Source organism: Lutra lutra, chromosome X (genome assembly GCF_902655055.1).
Source record: "Lutra lutra chromosome X, mLutLut1.2, whole genome shotgun sequence".
Classification (NCBI taxonomy): Eukaryota; Metazoa; Chordata; class Mammalia; order Carnivora; family Mustelidae; genus Lutra; species Lutra lutra.
The window spans coordinates 97,219,638-97,238,322 of NC_062296.1; the positions used below are offsets into that span (position 1 = coordinate 97,219,638).

The window sequence follows — 18,685 nt, forward strand, 5'->3', positions numbered from 1 at the left end:
ACACTGCTGTCTTCAGAGAGCGTCGGCTACAGAAGAGCAGGTGTGCAGGATATGCCAAATCCTGGGTCCTCTCTGATCTTGGTTCCTAACCTAATCAACTCTGAAACTACCCTCCGTGTGTTCCTCATGCTTCAGTCCCCGTGTCCTTTCAACACATTGTCTGACTGCTCTTTTTGACTCATCACAAAATGGTATTGGTGTTTCCACATTCCACAGACCAAACAACAGTGCATCGACCAAGATGAACTTTTTTTTTTTTTCCTCCTGGCACTTGAATGTTTGAGGGGATGGGTGTTTCGGGAGAACAAAAGCCCCGTGCTCAGATTCATCCAGAATTATCCCGCATAGTCCCCTCTTCCTGCACCACATCCATGAAAGGAAAGGTGTCTTGTCCAGATGTGTAAAGATGGTTTGCCAGTCACATAGACATGCTACTACATAGAAAGGGGAACATTAGCTGAGGAAAGTGGCCTTTTGAAAAACAAGTGAGTTAGAATCACACCCATGATTTCCACCAACATTGCATAAGCTAAACCTCGCAGCTCCATGATGAGCAGTGTCTTCTGGGAAGAGCTCGGCATGCCGTTCCTTTCTGTAGGAGCTGCCACACGGCTTCCATTCCCAGCACGACACTCTGTAGAATATCTGGGTATTCTAGAGTTGCTTGAGTATGACCCCATAGGTGAGAACACATCGTTGAATATTTCGGGAACTGGCATTGGTTTTCCTCTTGTTTTATTCCCACCTTCTTGCAGGAAAAGTAGATATAATTATGAGGGGCAGGCGTTTCCATGAAGCTCCTTATTCTAGGAACTGCCTGAGATCAATCTGCCCTTCAGATTGTTCAAAAGACTAAGACAAATAAAATGTGAGTGGAAAGTCTGCTGAATTACGTTGTAGGAAAATAGAACAATGCCTTCGGGTCAGGCTCTATAAATGTTCTCTATGGAGTGAAAGCTTCAGAAGGTGTTTTGTTTTGTTTGTTTTTTCTGTTAAAGAGTTGCTTTATTAATACAAAACATACAAACTATTAAATTCTAAGTAATTTAAATATCGAAGTCATAGCAAACAGGTTGTAATTCAACATCCAGAGTCAACAGAACGCTTGGAGACTGCAACAGATAGACTCCCATTCAAGGGGAGGTGTGCAATCTGGTGTTCTTCAGGCAGGTCGAAACTCTCAACATCTACAGGATTGAAGGGAAAGAATTTTTCTATTTCTGGGTAGGTGTCATCAGAGGCAGGAACAGAGCTTTTTGCTTTGACAGTCTTCTTGGTCACCTTTTTGGCAGAGAAGGTTGGCTGCTTCTGTTTGAGAGGTCCACTAGTCTTTACTGAATTTTCTGTGGCTCTGTTGACAGTTCCCAAAGCCTTTGTTGCAACTCTAGGTATGGCTGTTTGAGCATCAAACATTTTGCCTACCCGTGGTGTTGAAACCTGAGATCTCCCATCTAAAACTTTGACTGGAGGCCTTGACCCCAGCTTCAGCCCATCCTTGGGAGCCACATGGGTGCCTGGTTCTCCATTTTCCTTATCAACATTCCCATTTTCCATAATATTTCCATTTTCCATGACCCACCATTTAACATTATTCATAGTCCCTTATAATCTCTGTGGATATGACCACAGCTGATTTTTTTTAAAGGTTTTATTTATTTATTTGACAAACAGAGGTCACAAGTAGGCAGAGAGAGAGGGGAGGAAGCAGGCTCTCCACTGAGCAGAGAGCCTGATGCGGGGCTTGATCCCAGGACCCTGAGATCATGACCTGAGCCAAAGGCAGAGGCTTACCCCACTGAGCCACCCAGGCACCCCACAGCTGATGTTTTGAAATAATTCTACTTTATTCCCTTCCGGGACTTTCTGAAATCAGAAAAGGCATCTATATAGTGTCCACAAGGAACACCTACTTTATATACATCTCAGTCTGTTCCGGCAGCTGTAAGAGAGTACCATGGACATCCCCTGGGGTGCTGGGGAGACTTATAAGAAAACAACATTTATGTCTCCCACTTTGGAGACTGGATGGAGGTCTACCATCAAGGCACCTATAGATCCTGTATCTGGAGAGGACCCACTTCCTGATCCACAGAGAGCTTCACACTGGTGCTCACAGTGGAATGGGTGAATGGGCTTTCTGGAATCTCTTCTGTAGGGACACTAATTCCACAAGAGGTGTTCCAACATATGACCCAATCCGTTCCCAACACCAACAGCTTGGGAGTTAGGATTTCAATATACGAATTTGGGTGGGTCTGGGGAACACAAGCACTCAGTCCATAGCAATCTGCATATGTTTATTTTTCTTTTATCCAACCACCTACCAGTTACTTACCAGGGGTTGCACAGGCAAATAGGCAAGCATGTATGCAGTATGTATTTATGTATTTCTTTCTTTTATCCAACCATATGAACTACTTACCAGGGGTTACAAGGACAAATAGGCAACTATGTATATGATGTGTATATAAATATATATTTTTCTTTTATCCAACCATAAGGACTACTTACCAGGGGTTACAAGGGCAAATGGACAACCATGTATCCAGTATATATACTTTTCTTTTATCGAACCTTACCAACTGCTTACCAGGGGTTAAACAGGCCGATACAGAAGGTCTATGCACTCCTTGAGTTTACATTCAAGGTCAGAGATGGGCAGGAAGCAAGAAGAAAAACACGCATATGAATATTTGTTCCCTCACCTGATGGGTGTCCATGAATCCTGAGATGCCACCCAATACCGCCCCCATGTTAAAAACCATTCCATCATGCCTTGCAGAGAAAAATCATAACTCAAGGAAAACATTGCAAGGGAGATCCAAGTAAGCCAATCTTCCTAAAGTTCTCAAGACACCAAGGCATTCCCACCGTTCTGTGGCTGTGGGGACAGACAGTATGGCCATGACAAAATGAAACACCACAAATTGACCAGTGATGGGCAAACGGTCAGAAATCAATCTTTACCCACAGTCCCAGCTCTGAACCTAACAACGACCGTCATGTTCCGTGTTTCCATCCTAGCCAGCTAGAGCAGAGCCCACAAATCGCAGGGGCTTGGGCTGTTTGGGTAAGGACTCTGAATGAGTTGGAGAAGGAGTTGTGGTGGTTCACCCATCGTGCGCTGGGAATGACGTGGGGGCACTGTGCCTACTGGCTTATCAGCAAACACAACTATAAGCTTCCCACTGCAGATTTCGAACTGGACACCTGTTCTGATCCGTGAACAGATCCACTATCCTGTGCACGAGAGGTGAAGAAATGACGCACCCAAGATTTATTACACGACGTTAGTTACATAATTTCTTACGGCAGGAGAAAGGAAAAGGAAGAATGATGCACACAGTCTCCCTGGATTTTTTTCTTTCTTTCTTTCTTTCTTTCTTTCTTTCTTTCTTTCTTTCTTTCTTTCTTTCTTTCTTTTTTTCTTTTAGGTTTTATGATTTTTACTTTAAAAGTCGTTTCGAAGACATCCCCTTAGGTAAAATAGGATATTCTTTATTTTATTTCAAGCAAAAGAACCAACTTTAATTCACTTCTCCAGAGATTTTCCAACTTCTATAAAGATGATAATGTGCACCATAAAATTTAAGTGACTTCTAGAAAATCTACTATAAGGAATTTCATTGGAAATTGTGTTGAACTTTTCAACCCCCCCCTCCCTTTTTTAAAGTTTTAATCAGATGCTCCTTATTCTTCAAAAGCCTTTTAATTTAGACTTGGGTGTTTAGCTGCTATGACCAAAAAAATTCCAGAAAGCCCTTTAATTTGATGCCACAGGCTTCGATCATGAGCACAAACATGGGATGTGAAACAGAGGATTTTATTTTAACTTTGTTGACACTGAATTACCAAATAACCAGGATTCAATTGTAAATGTTAACATGGCCATTAACATGATAACCATACTTTCTGTCAAACCAGAGGGACAGCTCGGGTCGAAACTTGTAGTTTCCAATTTTTTATTAAAATTCTTCAGAGCATTTTTATAGAATCATTGCAACAGGACAGCGAATGTCTATGAATGCCACTTAGCAGGGTGTGGCATGAGAATATTTGTTTATGGTAAATGTGTTACAGCATAAATGACTCAGTTAAGCAGGTGTGAAGAGTAACATCAGAAAAAGTATGTCAGAATGACAAGCATTGGGGACACAATTCATCCCAATGCCCCAAGTCCATGCCTTTCATATTTTTAAAATAAATTCTTTGATATTTTTTGTACTTTTCTTTTTAAAAGACTAATTTTTTTAAAGATTTTATTTGTCAGAGAGAGAGAGAGAGAGAGCACAAGCAGAGGAAGCAGCAGAGGAAGAAGCAGGCTTCCGGCTGAGCAGGGAGCCCAATGAGGGACTCGAACCCAGGACTCCGGAATCATGACCTGAGCTGAAGGCAGACGCTTAACCAAGTGAGCCACCCAGGTGTCCCTAAAACACTTTCTTTTTTAGAGTGGTTTTACTTTCATGGTATTATTGAAAAGAAGGTACAATGATTTCCCATACATACGTCCCATGTCCCACACATGCATGACCTCCCCCATTAATCCACATCACCCACCAACATGGGACATTTGTTACAACCTATGAACTGACAGAGACATGTCACCCTTGGGTAAAGACCATAGTATACATTGGGGTTCATTCTTGGTGTTGGACCTTCTGATTTTGGTCATGTATGTACCATATCTCATCACAGAGTAATGTCTGTTTCACTGCCCTAAAACTCCCTTGTGCTCTGCCTGTTCATCCTTCCACCCACCCCAATCCTGCAGTGCATACATGGATTCTGTTTCTCTAGGGAAGCCTGAGAAACACAAGGGTTCCTGTCTTCTAATTATGGAGACACCACTTTTAGATAAATCTGTAAATTCATTTTGACGGTGATGACAGATTTCAGGTGTAAGGGTATAAGAAGAAAGGAAAAAGGAAGAGAAAGGTTTTCCCCTGCTTGGGATCAGGAAGAGGAACGAATGTGGCTCGTCAGCCTTGCAAATGACTGGCACCCATCACCCTATGGACAAAATTGTCTCATTGACATTCTGGACCCAGAAGGAGCTGACGGCTGGAGACGTTCTTGCTGAGAAGGGGAGTGCATGGTACCACGTGGCATCAACTACGTGTGGGTAGACCAGCTGTAGAACAGAGTGCTATGGCGTCTTCCAATACACTGAAGCTCAAAAGGCCAAGAAGACACCAGCTATAGGGGGATAGGGTGGGTAATCTCTGTATCACTGGGCCAGTGCTTAGCTTGGGACCACACCAGACATCCAGATCACCAAGCCCCTGGCTTTGAGATGCATTCCGGACTCTGTCTCTTGGAAACCTAGAGACACTTCTGATGAGAAACCACCCTCCAACAAGGGAAGCCAAATTCACCCTTTTGTCAAAATCAGTGACCCCTTCTGGGGAGCACAAGGTAAAGAGAGATAAATCAGATGAGATCTGGCCCCTCTTTTCAGGGGAACAAACTTGACAGGCAGAATAATGTCACACTGGCTTCAACAAGCTCAATTATATGGCTCACAAATGGTGGAAAACTAGCATATTCCTCTAATGTGTTGTAAGATGTTTGATGCTGCTCCATAAATATGACCTGTGTCCCTCCCCACCTTCTCCCTCCTCCCCTGTCTCTCCCTGTTCATCCCTACATATATGTAATGCACACTAGATGCATTCTTCCTTTAAAGCTTCCTGTTGCAAATGGAAGTCAAGACATGAGTTATAAAGGCCCTCTGTCCTTCAAAATGGAAGTCAAGGGATGACTCTCTGTCCTTGAGGACCTCACCATCTCTTGCAAGACCCCAATAGGAAAAGTAGAAGCACAGTGGGGTTTCATGATGGCTACTTCTTCAGACAGCAGTGGACACAAGAAAGGAAGAACTTCTCAAGCCACATACGCATGGTCTTACGGAAAAGCTACTACCACAGTGTTGCCGGTGATGTCCAACACGAAGTAACCCAACTCGGAGTCTGAATAATAAGTATGTTTCACAATTAGGGCTGGCACGGAGAGCTATTCCTTTCATGACCCAGTTGGATATGCTTAACTCCTTTGAAATGTGGCAGCATATGGCAACCAGCAAGAGCCACCTCTCAAACAGAATTTCTGAACGTTCGATCAAAGGAGAATGAATTAAGTAACAAAAAAAGATCCAGCAACCTGATTTGGAAGACATCTGCTCAGTGTCGGCAGGCTCACGTCTGGCTGCTGGCGGCTGTGTAGCAAGAATGAAAAAAACGGGAGATTTCAGGGTTCCCACTTCCAGAAGACGCTCGGTGCCTCTGTCTCTCTGTGGTCTGCTGGACAATGCCCACGTAATGTCCACAGCAATGTGTGCAGCATATTGTGGGAGGCAGCAAGCCATAGAGAGACAGTTACTCCTTCTCCAGAATCCATAATCTCAAGACCAGATAGGGAGGAGACAGTCATGAGTGATATCCACCTGCTTTTGTAAGGAACCACAACGAACATCAAATTATGACTGTATGGGAGGGTAGCCTTGGTCAAAAGAGTTGATGTTGGTTTCAAACCCCTTTGGAGATTCCAGGGTGAAACTCGGAGAATTAGATGGAAAAGGCCAAACTTTATTCTAGAATTGGAAGGAATATAGTTCAGTGGGCGTACAACCATGAAATGCAAGAACACTTCCAATGTGCAGAAATTAGTTACTTAATATGCTTATGGATGGTTTATAGGGTAGGATGCTTTACCAGTGTCCTATTCTTTGCAGTTGTCTCAATCATACCCTCCTTTTACCCAAGGTTTATAGGGTGCTACTTTCCAGGAAACAGCCCCTGGTTGTCCTGAGGCTACATTAGGGGATTTTGTTTTGTTTTGTTTCTGTTTGGTGTTTTGGTCACAAAGCTCCCTCGGGGTGGGGTCGGAGGAGATGGAGAGGGAGAAAGAGAACCTCAAGCAGACTCTTCACAGAGCATGGAGTCCCACGAGGGGCTACATCCCACGACCCTGAGATCATGAACTGAACTGAAACCAAGACTCACATGCGTAACCAACGGCACCACCCAGGTGCCCCAGCCCCCTCAGAAGCTTTAAGGAGGAATTTGCCTTTCCCACCTGAAACATTTTTAACACCATATATTTCCAAGCAGTCATTGCATTTCCTCCAAAAGCGAAACATGGATTCTCCTTATGACTTAGCAGTTCTACTCCTTGATTCATCACCAAACACATTGAACACCAGGACTCATCAGACCTGTGGGCTCCAGCCTTCCTTGCAGCACTAGTCACAATGACCAAAAGGTGCATGCTGTCCATTCCAACAGAGGAACGGGTGAGCAAAATGTGGTTCACTCATTGAGTTGATTATGGTGCCTACATACCACTCACCCTTCAAAGGCCAGGAAGTCCCACCACGCGACCACACCAATCAGCCTGGAGGTCATTATGCTATGTGAAATAGCCCCTTTATGAATGGACACGTTCTATTTTTTAACATTCCCAATGAACCTACAGAAGTCACTGTCACAGAGACAGAAAGCAGTGGGTTAGTTCTTAGCAGCTGGGGACACTGATGGGGAGTTAGCATGTCATAGGGTATTTGGAAAGATGGACACGTTCTGGAGACAGAGGATGGGCCTGGTTGCACACAATGGCAATGAACTGCACACCAGCAAATTGGACACTTAAAAATGATGAAAAACATAAATTTTCTATGCATGCCCCCAAACACCTACACGTGTATAAAGGCCAGCAGAGAGAGTACCAATACCAGGAACAGCTGAATCAAAGAGGGAATGCCCTTATACTGGGGATGCTAGAGAGGGTGCTATGTCCCTGGAACTCAGGGGTTCCCGGTGCCAGTGTCCCTGTGAGAGTACTGAATCCTCAGATGCACATGGCTTGGGGTGTCCAAACATGCTGAACTCTGATGCAATTTGACCAACATTCCCACCTTCAACATGAACCATCGATGCCAAGTTGGGAAGCAGCCAAGTTTCCAGGATCAATCACAAGAAGGTCTCAAGGAGATAGAATAATAAGAGGGGGACTCTCCCACCCAGTCAGGACCACCCCCCCATGACCTTCCAGCTTTCCAGAGATGCCCGTGCCTCCCTTTCCTACCCTACCCGCAGTCATTCCTCCAACTCTATAGAGGTGTCACCTGGAGGAACTCACGATGATACTTTCTCCATTTCCAACAACATGAGAAATCATAACTTTTCTTGAAGTGTGTGTGCAAAACTAGTCTTTGCATGGAGGCCATCGCTTGTGTGCTTACTATTTCAGGGTAAATGACTCCAAAGTCATAGAGGCTGGTAGACTGGAAACACTGCATTGAGCAGGACATCCCTTTGCCCTCATCTGCCTGGTCCTGAGAACATGGTCATACACCTGTCTCAGCCTCCCTAACCTCTCCCACCACGAACCAATCTGCCCTCATCTGTGCTCAGCTCCCAGAAGCTAAAGCAGAGACGTACGAATGTCCGTGAAGCCAGGAATTGCAAAGACTGCACCAAATTTATAATGAGTCAACTCATAGTCTAAAAATATCTGAAAGGCCATGATCGTGACCCCAAAAAGAAAGTGAGGGCTCTCTGTGTGTGCTGACACAGAAGAATGTCATTCATTATTCACTAAAATTGTCCTGTTGCAAAATGGATGCGTGTTGAGAGAGCTTTGGAACACTTTCAGATTTTCCTTTACGCTTTCTGCATATCTGGATTTTTTTTTTTTTTTTTTTACAAATATGTTGCAGTTGACTATATTTTTACACAAAGACCACTGGATTTTTAAAAATCTGTATTGATGTTTAAAACAGAGGAGTTTCCATCGTTCCTGTTTGCCTCTATATTCTCAGAATAGAACAGTGTTGTTCACGCTATGGGATCCACCAGTTTTTCTGGACCCATAAATAAAGGAACTTCAACATCATACATACTACTTCTGTGGTAGGAAACTACATAGACCCTTCTGAAAATCTGTGCTGTCTGAATATTCGGAGGCACTATGGATATAGGCTGATTTTATTCAGGAATAAGCAAGCTAGCTTTGCTAATAGAATTTATAGGATTTATGAAGATAATCTATCCAAGACGTCTCTCAGAAATCCATTTGGGCAACTGGAAATACATCGTAAGAATAAAGTGAATTAAATCATGCAACAGGAAAAGCTGAGAATGAATACTTTGATACAAGGTGGCAAAGCAAACTAAATGAATTTTTCTAGTTTTAAGAGAAAGGTGGTTATGGGGTAATGGTTTCATATTCAACACGAGGATTCTCTTCTCCCTTCACTTAAATGATTTTTCTCTTTTGCCAAAACCAGCCCATGGGATAGCTCAGAAAAGCTAAATGCCGGAGAGCAGGTAAACACAATGAAAAATGAGGCAATAAACCTTAGGCAAAATAAATTTCAAGGCAGTAATTCATAATCCCAATTAACCAACATACAGGAAGGAGACTCCGTGTCCTTGGCTAATTGTAGGAGGACGGGCAGGAAAACGTTCCAGGTGAGCGCGAGAGGAGCGTCCAAAGCTTCGGCCACCGAGAAACTATAAATTCGGAACGCGGCCGCCTTGTTGATAAAAGAGGAGTCATCTTTACGTCATCATAGGATTTATGGAACATTTTTACACACCTTGGTTTCCTTTTGTAAAAATGAAGAGACATTTTACAAAAGTCTTTTTGAAGGAAGGAGGCCGTGGGCATTATCTCTGTTCTGCGGAAGACTAATGGGGAGCTCGTAAATACTGAAACTTGTCAAATTCACACATAAACACACACACACACACACACACACACACACAGAAACCACAGACATACCCTAGAATCATTTTATTCCTTCCCCATACAAAGCTGTCCTTTTGCAGTCTTTCCCTTGGATCACATACATGGAGGCATGCGTTTGAGTTCATATGGGGTTGCCTTTCTTTTCATCGTTTTCTTACAAATGTGCTTTGAAAGACGCCACTTCTTTTCGGTTTCGGGACGGCAACATGTCGCTCGTGCAATTCTCTACGGTCGTCAGCGTTTCTCACACCACACGTACTCGTCATCGGTCTCAAATAACGTATTGCAGGGTTCTTATGTAAGGTCAATTTAATTAACGCTTCCCGTATTATTAGTTTCAGAGGTAGAGTTTAGTGATTCCTCAATTGCTTATAACACCCAGTGGTCATCCCATCACGCGTCCTGATTCACCCTGTTGTTCCAACCCTAAGCATCCTTTTGCTCTTATGGCCTGTCTCCCTCTCTAATTCCATCTTGTTTTTATTTTCCTTCCCTTCCCCTATGCTCCTCTGTTTTCTTTCTTAAATTCCACCTATGAATGAAATCCTATTATGTTTGCCTTTCTCTGATTGACTTATTTCACTTAGCATAATCCCTTTCAGTTCCATCGACGTTGTTGCAAATGGCAAGATTTAATTCTTTTAGATGGCTGCGTAATATTCCATTGTGTATATGGACCACTGTGTATGTGGTCCATATACACAATGGAATATCCTTATCCATTCATGGATATATGGAATATTCCTTATCCATTCGTCTGTTGATGGACATCTAGGTTCTTTCCATAGTTTGGCGATTGTGGACATTGCTGCTAGAAACATTAGGTATTTATCCAAAGGATGTAAACAACCTGACTGAAAGGGGCACGTGCACCATATTTCTAATTTTTTGAAGAACCTCCATGTCTGTCTTCCACAGTGGCTGCACCAATGTACACATAAAATGCATATTTCCAACAGCAAGTGTATGGTTATGCATGTGCCTATATGGATGACATACTTGTACAGCAAAGGACCACTGATGTCATCATAAGACTTTACTGCTCATCAGGGCTATAGCACGTAGTCACCTCCAAAGTGAGTTGGTCTAACCCATACAACGGGTCCTAGAGAGTGGCTGGGGGTCTGAACAGGAAAGACAGGGTCTCTGGTTCTGTTTCTGCAAAGGCGGCGCTTCTAGTGAAACATGAACCCAAAACACATGAGTTCCAACCAAAAGAAAATAATTCAGCAGGGGTGCTGGGTGGCTCAGTCGGTTAAGTGTCCACCTTCAGCTCAGGTCATGATCTGGGGGTCCTGGGATCAAGCCCCATATCAGGCTTTCCGCATGGCGGGGAGTTTGCTTCTCCCTCTCAGCCTCCTTCTGTGCTCTCTCTCTTTGTGTCTCAAATAAATAAACAAAATCTTTAAAAAATAAGAAGAAAATAACTCAACAGAGTGGTCCCTGCCTGGCATGGGGCCTATCTCAGAACTTCGTAAATGTAAGTGTAAACATGCCCACCACCACCGCCTAGGATCTGGTGTGTGTGTATGAGCTTGCCCACAACACCCCTGGGATCTTTCATAAATGGAATCGTGCATGACACCTCCTTCCGATTTGGCTAAAAGGCATATTCTGTTTCAGCCCCTGAGATTCTGGAATGGCATTTGCCCCCATGACATCAAAAGATGGCGGATTCCAGAACCATTCTCTGAGGCACAAGGACCTAGATTTTTTAAGGGTTTCATGGTTTTATGGTCACAGCCAGGCATGCCTGTTGGTTTCCTCCTGTTGAAATGGAACTGATTGAACACATTGGCATGGTACCCAGGGTGGGCACGCTATGGGAACCTTGTTGTGTTTTTTATGAGATCTTTTGAGGTGTCAATCACCTACCATAGAATGCACCTTTGAAAGGATTCAAGCCAGTGTGTGTGTATGTGTGTGTGTGTGTTTAGAGTGCAGAGCTGTCCACCCATCAACTCAACCTACCCTAGATCATGTTCATCATCCCATCCGCATTTTACACGTGGTTAGTCCCAGCTGATTTCCTGCTCCCTGGCTGGCCACCGCTAATCTCCTTTCTCTCTGTGTACATCTGCATATTCAACACAGTGGATATTCAAGGACTCTGACACAGTGTCTTTGGTGATTGGCTTCTTCCACTTACCATTACATCTCCTTTACCATATTTTAAATATGTCCTTTTTATTTTTAATATTTTTTTAAGATTTTATTTATTTATTTGTCAGAGAGAGAGAGGAAGAGAGAGCAAGCACAGGCAGACAGAGTGGCAGGCAGAGGCAGAGGGAGAAGCAGGCTCCCTGCCGAGCAAGGAGCCCGATGTGGGACTCGATCCCAGGACGCTGGGATCATGACCTGAGCCAAAGGCAGCTGCTTAACCAACTAAGCCACCCAGGTGTCCCTAAATATGTCCTTTTTAAAAGGACTTTATTTATTTGACAGAGATCACAAGTAGGCAGAGAGGCAGGTAGACAGAGAGGACACTGGGATCATGGCCCGAGCTGAAGGCAGAGGCCTAACCCATTGAACCACCCAGGCGCCCCTAAATATGTCCTTTTATGAATAATTCCAACCAGGAAGCAAAGAGCATAGCCCTCTACCTGACACTGCGTGTGTAATTTCTGGAGAATGGGTGCATCACAGACATAGACATCCTTCTGTTGAGCTGATTCGCTGGAATCACACTCCCTCAAACCCCACAGTCAATACCAGCTCATGACCATTGGAGTAGGCTTCTGTGGTTTCACACATGGCTTCCAAGAATATTAAATTTCAACTTCTAGGCAGTGATTGCAGCTGGGAACCAACAGAGGCCAAAACCAAAGCACATTTCAAGTTTTGTAACTCAATTCCAGATGCCTGTTTTTCTCCTGTTCTTGCATTTGCTTACTTCTCTCGCGTTTTCTATTAAGTGCAAATGCCACCATCAAAGCATTCTGTGCTTATTTTCCCTCCAAATTGCTTAATAATCCAGTAACAGCAAGGAGTATTCTGAATTGGTTTGGTGCGTGAATGCCTCTGTCCCGTCCTCCCAATGGTGGTGGAAAAGAGCGAGATGAATTTAACAATTGCGACCAATCACTTTAAACAGATGAGTGGACAAAATCTAGAATAAGGTGTCCATTGGGTAATGGATTTTCTCAGAGTAATACTATCTCCTTTTCTAATAACACAGAATTTTCCTTCAGCATTGTACCAAACATCGAACTCCAATTTTGCATAAAAATGACTTGATTTAAAAAAAAAAAAAACTCTCTAGTTCATTAACACAAAGTGCTGGGAATTCAGCTAAATAATTCTTTCTATAACTAAGCTTGACAGCCCAGCGCAAAACGCAAAACCAACAATTTTCCTTTAAAGATCAATACTTTATCAAGGTTTATTACAGTGAGGAAATATTCCTTCTTCGATGGCTTTTCATCCTCTTTCTATCAATAACACCATTCTCCATTTCTGGTAATAGCTTGTCATGGATCATTAGATAAATGCCTTTTTAATAAAGAGAATCCAGGTGTACTGGTAAATGCTATGACTGAGTATCCTTAATCTTTTGGCTTCATTAGGCAGGGACAGGCTATCATGCTCTTTTCTTACTCATTCTGCTCGAGCTGCCAACCTTTCCCTGTGGCTATTAATGATGACAGCTCATTCATTATTTCATGAGATTACAGAAACATTTCCATCTCCATCCTACATTTTTCTCCATCCCCCCCCCCCCAGAATGGCAATTTAGAAAGACACTTCCATGCTACAGGAGCTAACTGTCCACATTCCCTTCCCTGGCCAGCATTTCCAACATCTCCATACAAATGCAGAATTAATAGTCATCAGTTCAATGAATTCTGATGATTTTTTTCTCCCTGCTTTTTACATTCTTTACTGATTGGTGTAGGTGGCACACACACACACACACACACACACACACACACAGAAATCTGGGAATTGATTATGATTTCTTGAACGTCAAATTTAAAAGCCATGGGATAGGGCAATTCTCACTACGCAAGTGACAGCCTGTGATGCAGAGCCTGAGATATGACCTGAGAAATCACTCAGGTCCACAATCACAGTTGACCTCGATGATCATTAGGTCTCATTTTTAGGAGGACTGAAAACATCCTCTTTCTAAGACGTTAAGTACAAATGGGAGAGAGGACTCTCTTATCTGATCAAGGGCTAGTATCCAAGATCTATAAAGAGCTTATCAAACTCAGCGCCCAAAGAAACAAAAAATCCAATCAAGAAATGGGCAGAAGACATGAACAGGCATTTCTGCAAAGAAGACATCCAGACGGCCAACAGACACATGAAAAGATGCTCCACATCACTCATCCATCAGAGAAATACAAATCAAAACCATAGTGAGATACCACCTCACGCCAGTCAGAATGCCTAAAATTAATCAATCAGGAAATGCCAGGTGTTGCTGAGGATGCAGAGAAATGGGAACCTTCTTGTTTCTGGAAATGCAAGATGGTCCAGCCTCTCTCGAAAACACTACAGAGGTTCCTATTTTCATTAATTTCTAACAAAGAAGACACCTCATTTCTTTTAGCCACATGGGGAGAGGATGGGCAGTTTGCAGAAGGTTAATTTTACTGGGAAAATGGTCATTATTCTGTTCATGTTCTACAGCTCAGGTTTGTAGGTTTACACCAGGAAAGCAAAAAGATAACTACGAGCTTGGGACTTTTTTTTTTTTTTTTTTCCAGATGGCCAAGTTGGGAAGGAGTCAGAAAATGCAGCAAAGCTGCCGTCAAGTTCTACCAGCCTGAGAATGGAACTGGCAACCACCAGACCCTTCAACAGGTGAATGGGTAAGCACCCTGGGCTGGCTCCATGCAGTGAGATACCATTCAGTGATACAAAGAAATAATCTGTCCACCCACGGAAACACATGAAGTAAGTTTAAATGCATATTGAGAAGGGAAAGAAGTAATACTGAGAAGGGAAAGAACCTGGAAAGGCTCTGTCCTGTATGATTCCAGCTTGATGATATCCTGGAAAACGCAAAGCGATGGTAACAGTTAAAAGGAAGTTGGTGGTGGCCAAGGCCTTGGGGGAGGGAGGGATGAACGGGTAGAACACAGGAAATTTTTACAGCAGTGGAACTATTTTGTACTAACGGCAGACACATGCCATTAGGAATTTCTCCAAACCCATAATACACAAAACCAAGATGGAACCAGTAATGTCAATCAGAACCCCTTGTTAATAATATTGTATCAATATTTGTTCATTGGTTGTAACAGATGTACTATACTAGTGCAAGATGTTATTAATAGGGTAGACTGTGTAAGCAGGGAGAGGGATAGGTGGGAACTCCGTACTTCTAATTTCTAAAAAATAAAGCCTGTTACTTTTTAAAGGCATTGGTTGTCCTGAGAATGGTAGTGTTTGCCATGGTTTTGGAATGGGTTTTTACCTCAGGAAGGAGCTTAGAGAAAGTCAGTTTGTCCAGGAATCCCTGGGTGGCTCAGTCGTTAAGTGTTTGCCTTTGGTTCAGGTCATGATTCCAGGGTCCTGGGATCAAGCCCCGCATCAGACTCCCTACCCAGTGGGGATCCTGCTTCTCCCTCCCCCTTTGCACCTGCCCCTACTCCTGCTCACTCTCTCTCCAATACATAAGTAGAATCTTCAAAAAAAAATCAGTTTGCCCAAATCCCATGTGGAAATGGGTTGTCTATACATTGTTTTTCTTCTCAGAGGATCTGGGCCACCATCCGAAGAACATCTAGGAAGTAGGTTAGACATAGGTTTTATTAAATGTGGAGAGAAAAATGCAGTGTCTTTGAAATGAAGAAAATACAAAAATGAAGATGAAGAACACAAAACAGTACTGTTAGCACAACACTGGGTATATTCATGATGAGCCGTCATCTGTACCTACAGGATGGAAGACACACCTTGACATGCGTCTCGACCTGTGTTGGCCTTCGTGATTGTTTGAAATAGTCTGTAGGAGTTTTTGTGGGTTTCTGAATCCTTTGAATCACAGTCTAGTGAAAGAATTAGTTCTTCATCTCCGTCTGTAATCTCTGTCTCATAAAAAGTGATGGAATCGCTGCCTGATGGCTGGAAATCTTACCCAGAATGACTTCTCTGCCATTAAGAGGCACATACATATTCTTCTACTTGCTGATCTGAGCTTTGTTTTGATTACAAAGGATTAGCCTTCCCGAGAGTTGTTCAGCACTTGGCGGAATACTGGGATTTTTGTCTGCATGGGCAAATGAGACTCCTGTTTACTCTCCATGCCTGGAGGTCCAGAAGTGGATGATATATTACAGAGCAAAACACAGAAGGAACAGAAGACACATAGCCATCATGTATGAAGAACATATATTTCTTTCCAAAATATTTCCTTGCCAAATAAGAAAATTTATCCTTTTAGGGGCACCTGGGTGATGCAGTCAGTTAAACACCCATCTGACTCTTGATTTTGGCTCAGGTCATGATCTTAGGGTTTTGAGAGTGAGCTCCACAGTGGCATCAACACTGGTCATGGAGCCTGCTTGAGATTCTCTCTCTCTCTCCCCCTCTCCCCCCACTCACATGTAATATATATGTATCGTTTTACAAAGTGTTTACTAATACATACAAGTCAAATGTATCTTTTGATGTTGTCCAATCCAACAGAACAGACAGTGGAATCATGGGGAGCTCAGTGATGTCCTACATTTGCCAACTGCTTGTCAACCATCTAACTGGGATGGTCTAATTCTGGTGTCTGGGTCAGTGTATGCTGGAGATGGGTTTATGCAATGCTGTATGTAAAAGAATTTAAATCGGGGCGCCTGGGTGACTCAGTGGGTTAAAGCCTCTGCCTTCGGCTCAGGTCATGATCTCAGGGTCCTGGGATCGAGCCCCGCATCGGGCTCTCTGCTCAGCAGGGAGCCTGCTTCCCTCTCTCTCTCTGCCTGCCTCTCTGACTACTTGTAATTCTGTCTGTCAAATAAATAAATAAAATCTTTAAAAAAATTTTTAAAAAGAATTTAAATCATTGAAACATCTAATTTATTATAAGTGTTTACACACGTAAACTACTCTATACTGTAATTATATACACACATCACACAGATACTGATATAACATATATGAAATACATATAACATTATGCTATAATGATTATTTAAAGCAATCATATTATATCTAATATTTATTTATTATGTTATACATTATTACACAAACATATAGCAAATGCATTAACATAATTATATCATACATATTAGTTATGAGTATAGAAGATATATTACATACATGCTATATAATATACACATTCATATGTTGTATATAATATGCACATTGTGCACGTATGACATATCATATGCATTTAATATACACATACACATATAAAACACATGTAGACACATATTAAATGCATGATATATATTACAAACACACATTATGTAATAAATAAATAAATACATTTAAATATATACATATCTCCATAAAAAAGTCTTAAACTGCAATTTTCTTGAAACGTTGTTCTTGAGAATGGTCATGTGAAATACAGAGCCTTTTCCCACTTCCTGATGAACTTGGAAGCTTCCTGGAGAACGCCCTTTGTTCATCAAGCCCCCCTTCTTGGGAGTGCTCCTGTCATAAGGAATGTTGTAGTCAACCACATAACCACACCAATCATGACGTTCCACCAGAATCACAGAATTTCCAAACCTCTGTTTGTCCGATCCACTGTACTTATGGAATTCCTTTGATGTTCCTCCCTAGTCATGTTATAAAGAAAGAAAATCAGTATATGAAGAAGTGCTTTTTTTGTAGACACCCCTCCCAGTTGTATAATTGTCAGTCTGTCAGCCATTGACTTGGTGATCACATTGAAGCTGGGGAGCGAGGCAGTAAAGTAAATTTAGAGATATGTTGGTACCATTTGGGGGAGGTGGTAATAGGAAGAAGTGCATATTAGGAAGGGGATTCAAAACATATCTATAGGATTCTCACCCTTTCAGTGGGGATATAAGCAAATTTAACCAATAAAAGCTCAGGGTAGGGGAAATGTATGCATTCCTGGTGGGATCATAGTGATGTTGGTGGTAGGCCACGCCCAGGTGCTTTTGATAGAGACTTGCAGAGAGACCTCTAGCATAGATGGGGTGGAGGGTCAACCCCAGAACTGGGAGAAAAGCTAATATTGGGAAAGCCCTACTGGATAAACCTTGAGTGCCATGATGGTCCATGATGGACCACCATGATGGTCCATGTGTGTATCTACATCTAAGAGTCACTGAATGGAAGAAACAATAAAATGTGTCTGTTCAGGGGGGAGAGGGAGTGAAGCTTCTGGAAAGAAAGGATGAGCATTGATGGTGGGTGAACTCATTTGTCCCTCACTTTGAAGACCCTTCACCTCCCTGAAGGGAAAGCCAGCAAGGTGTATGGGACAGAGAGCTGGGAATCTCATCTCCAGTGAAACTAGGAGGCAAGTCCACCAGTGGCTCACAGTGCATTGAAAATCACAGAAATGGGAAAGATATGTTGCAAGATTCTGCTCTACACCATGAGGCTGCAAAAAATACCAAATTCTAGACTGACTTCCAGGAGAATTCAGAATAAACTATGCAAAATTACTGCCATCGGGGAATCAAGTTGTGATACTCCCAATGGCCTGTGGATCTAAGGTTGAGTTCTACTGATCCCTACAGAGGTGGATAACTGCAGTGCTATTTTAACTTTTTCTAAGATGCCAAACATGGAGAAAGATTAATTTTTATGCAAACCTAGATACAAAGAAGCGAGGCAGTTCTATAAAGAAAGCAATGGAGAAAACCCTCTTACAAACAGCATTAAGTAAAACATCAAAAAAAGCATAATACAGCATGACATTTAAAAAAAGACACCCAATGAAATAGGTTTTTCATACCAGAAACAAAGAATAATTTGCTCTGAAACAAATTTATAAATTCAGTTTTGC

At 42.5% G+C, this 18,685-nt stretch overlaps 1 pseudogene; it reads right to left on the reverse strand.

Annotated features, from left to right (window-relative positions):
• Window positions 1-1,046: 1,046 nt before the first annotated feature.
• Window positions 1,047-1,596, reverse strand: LOC125091553 (securin-like; annotated as a pseudogene).
• Window positions 1,597-18,685: the final 17,089 nt, after the last annotated feature.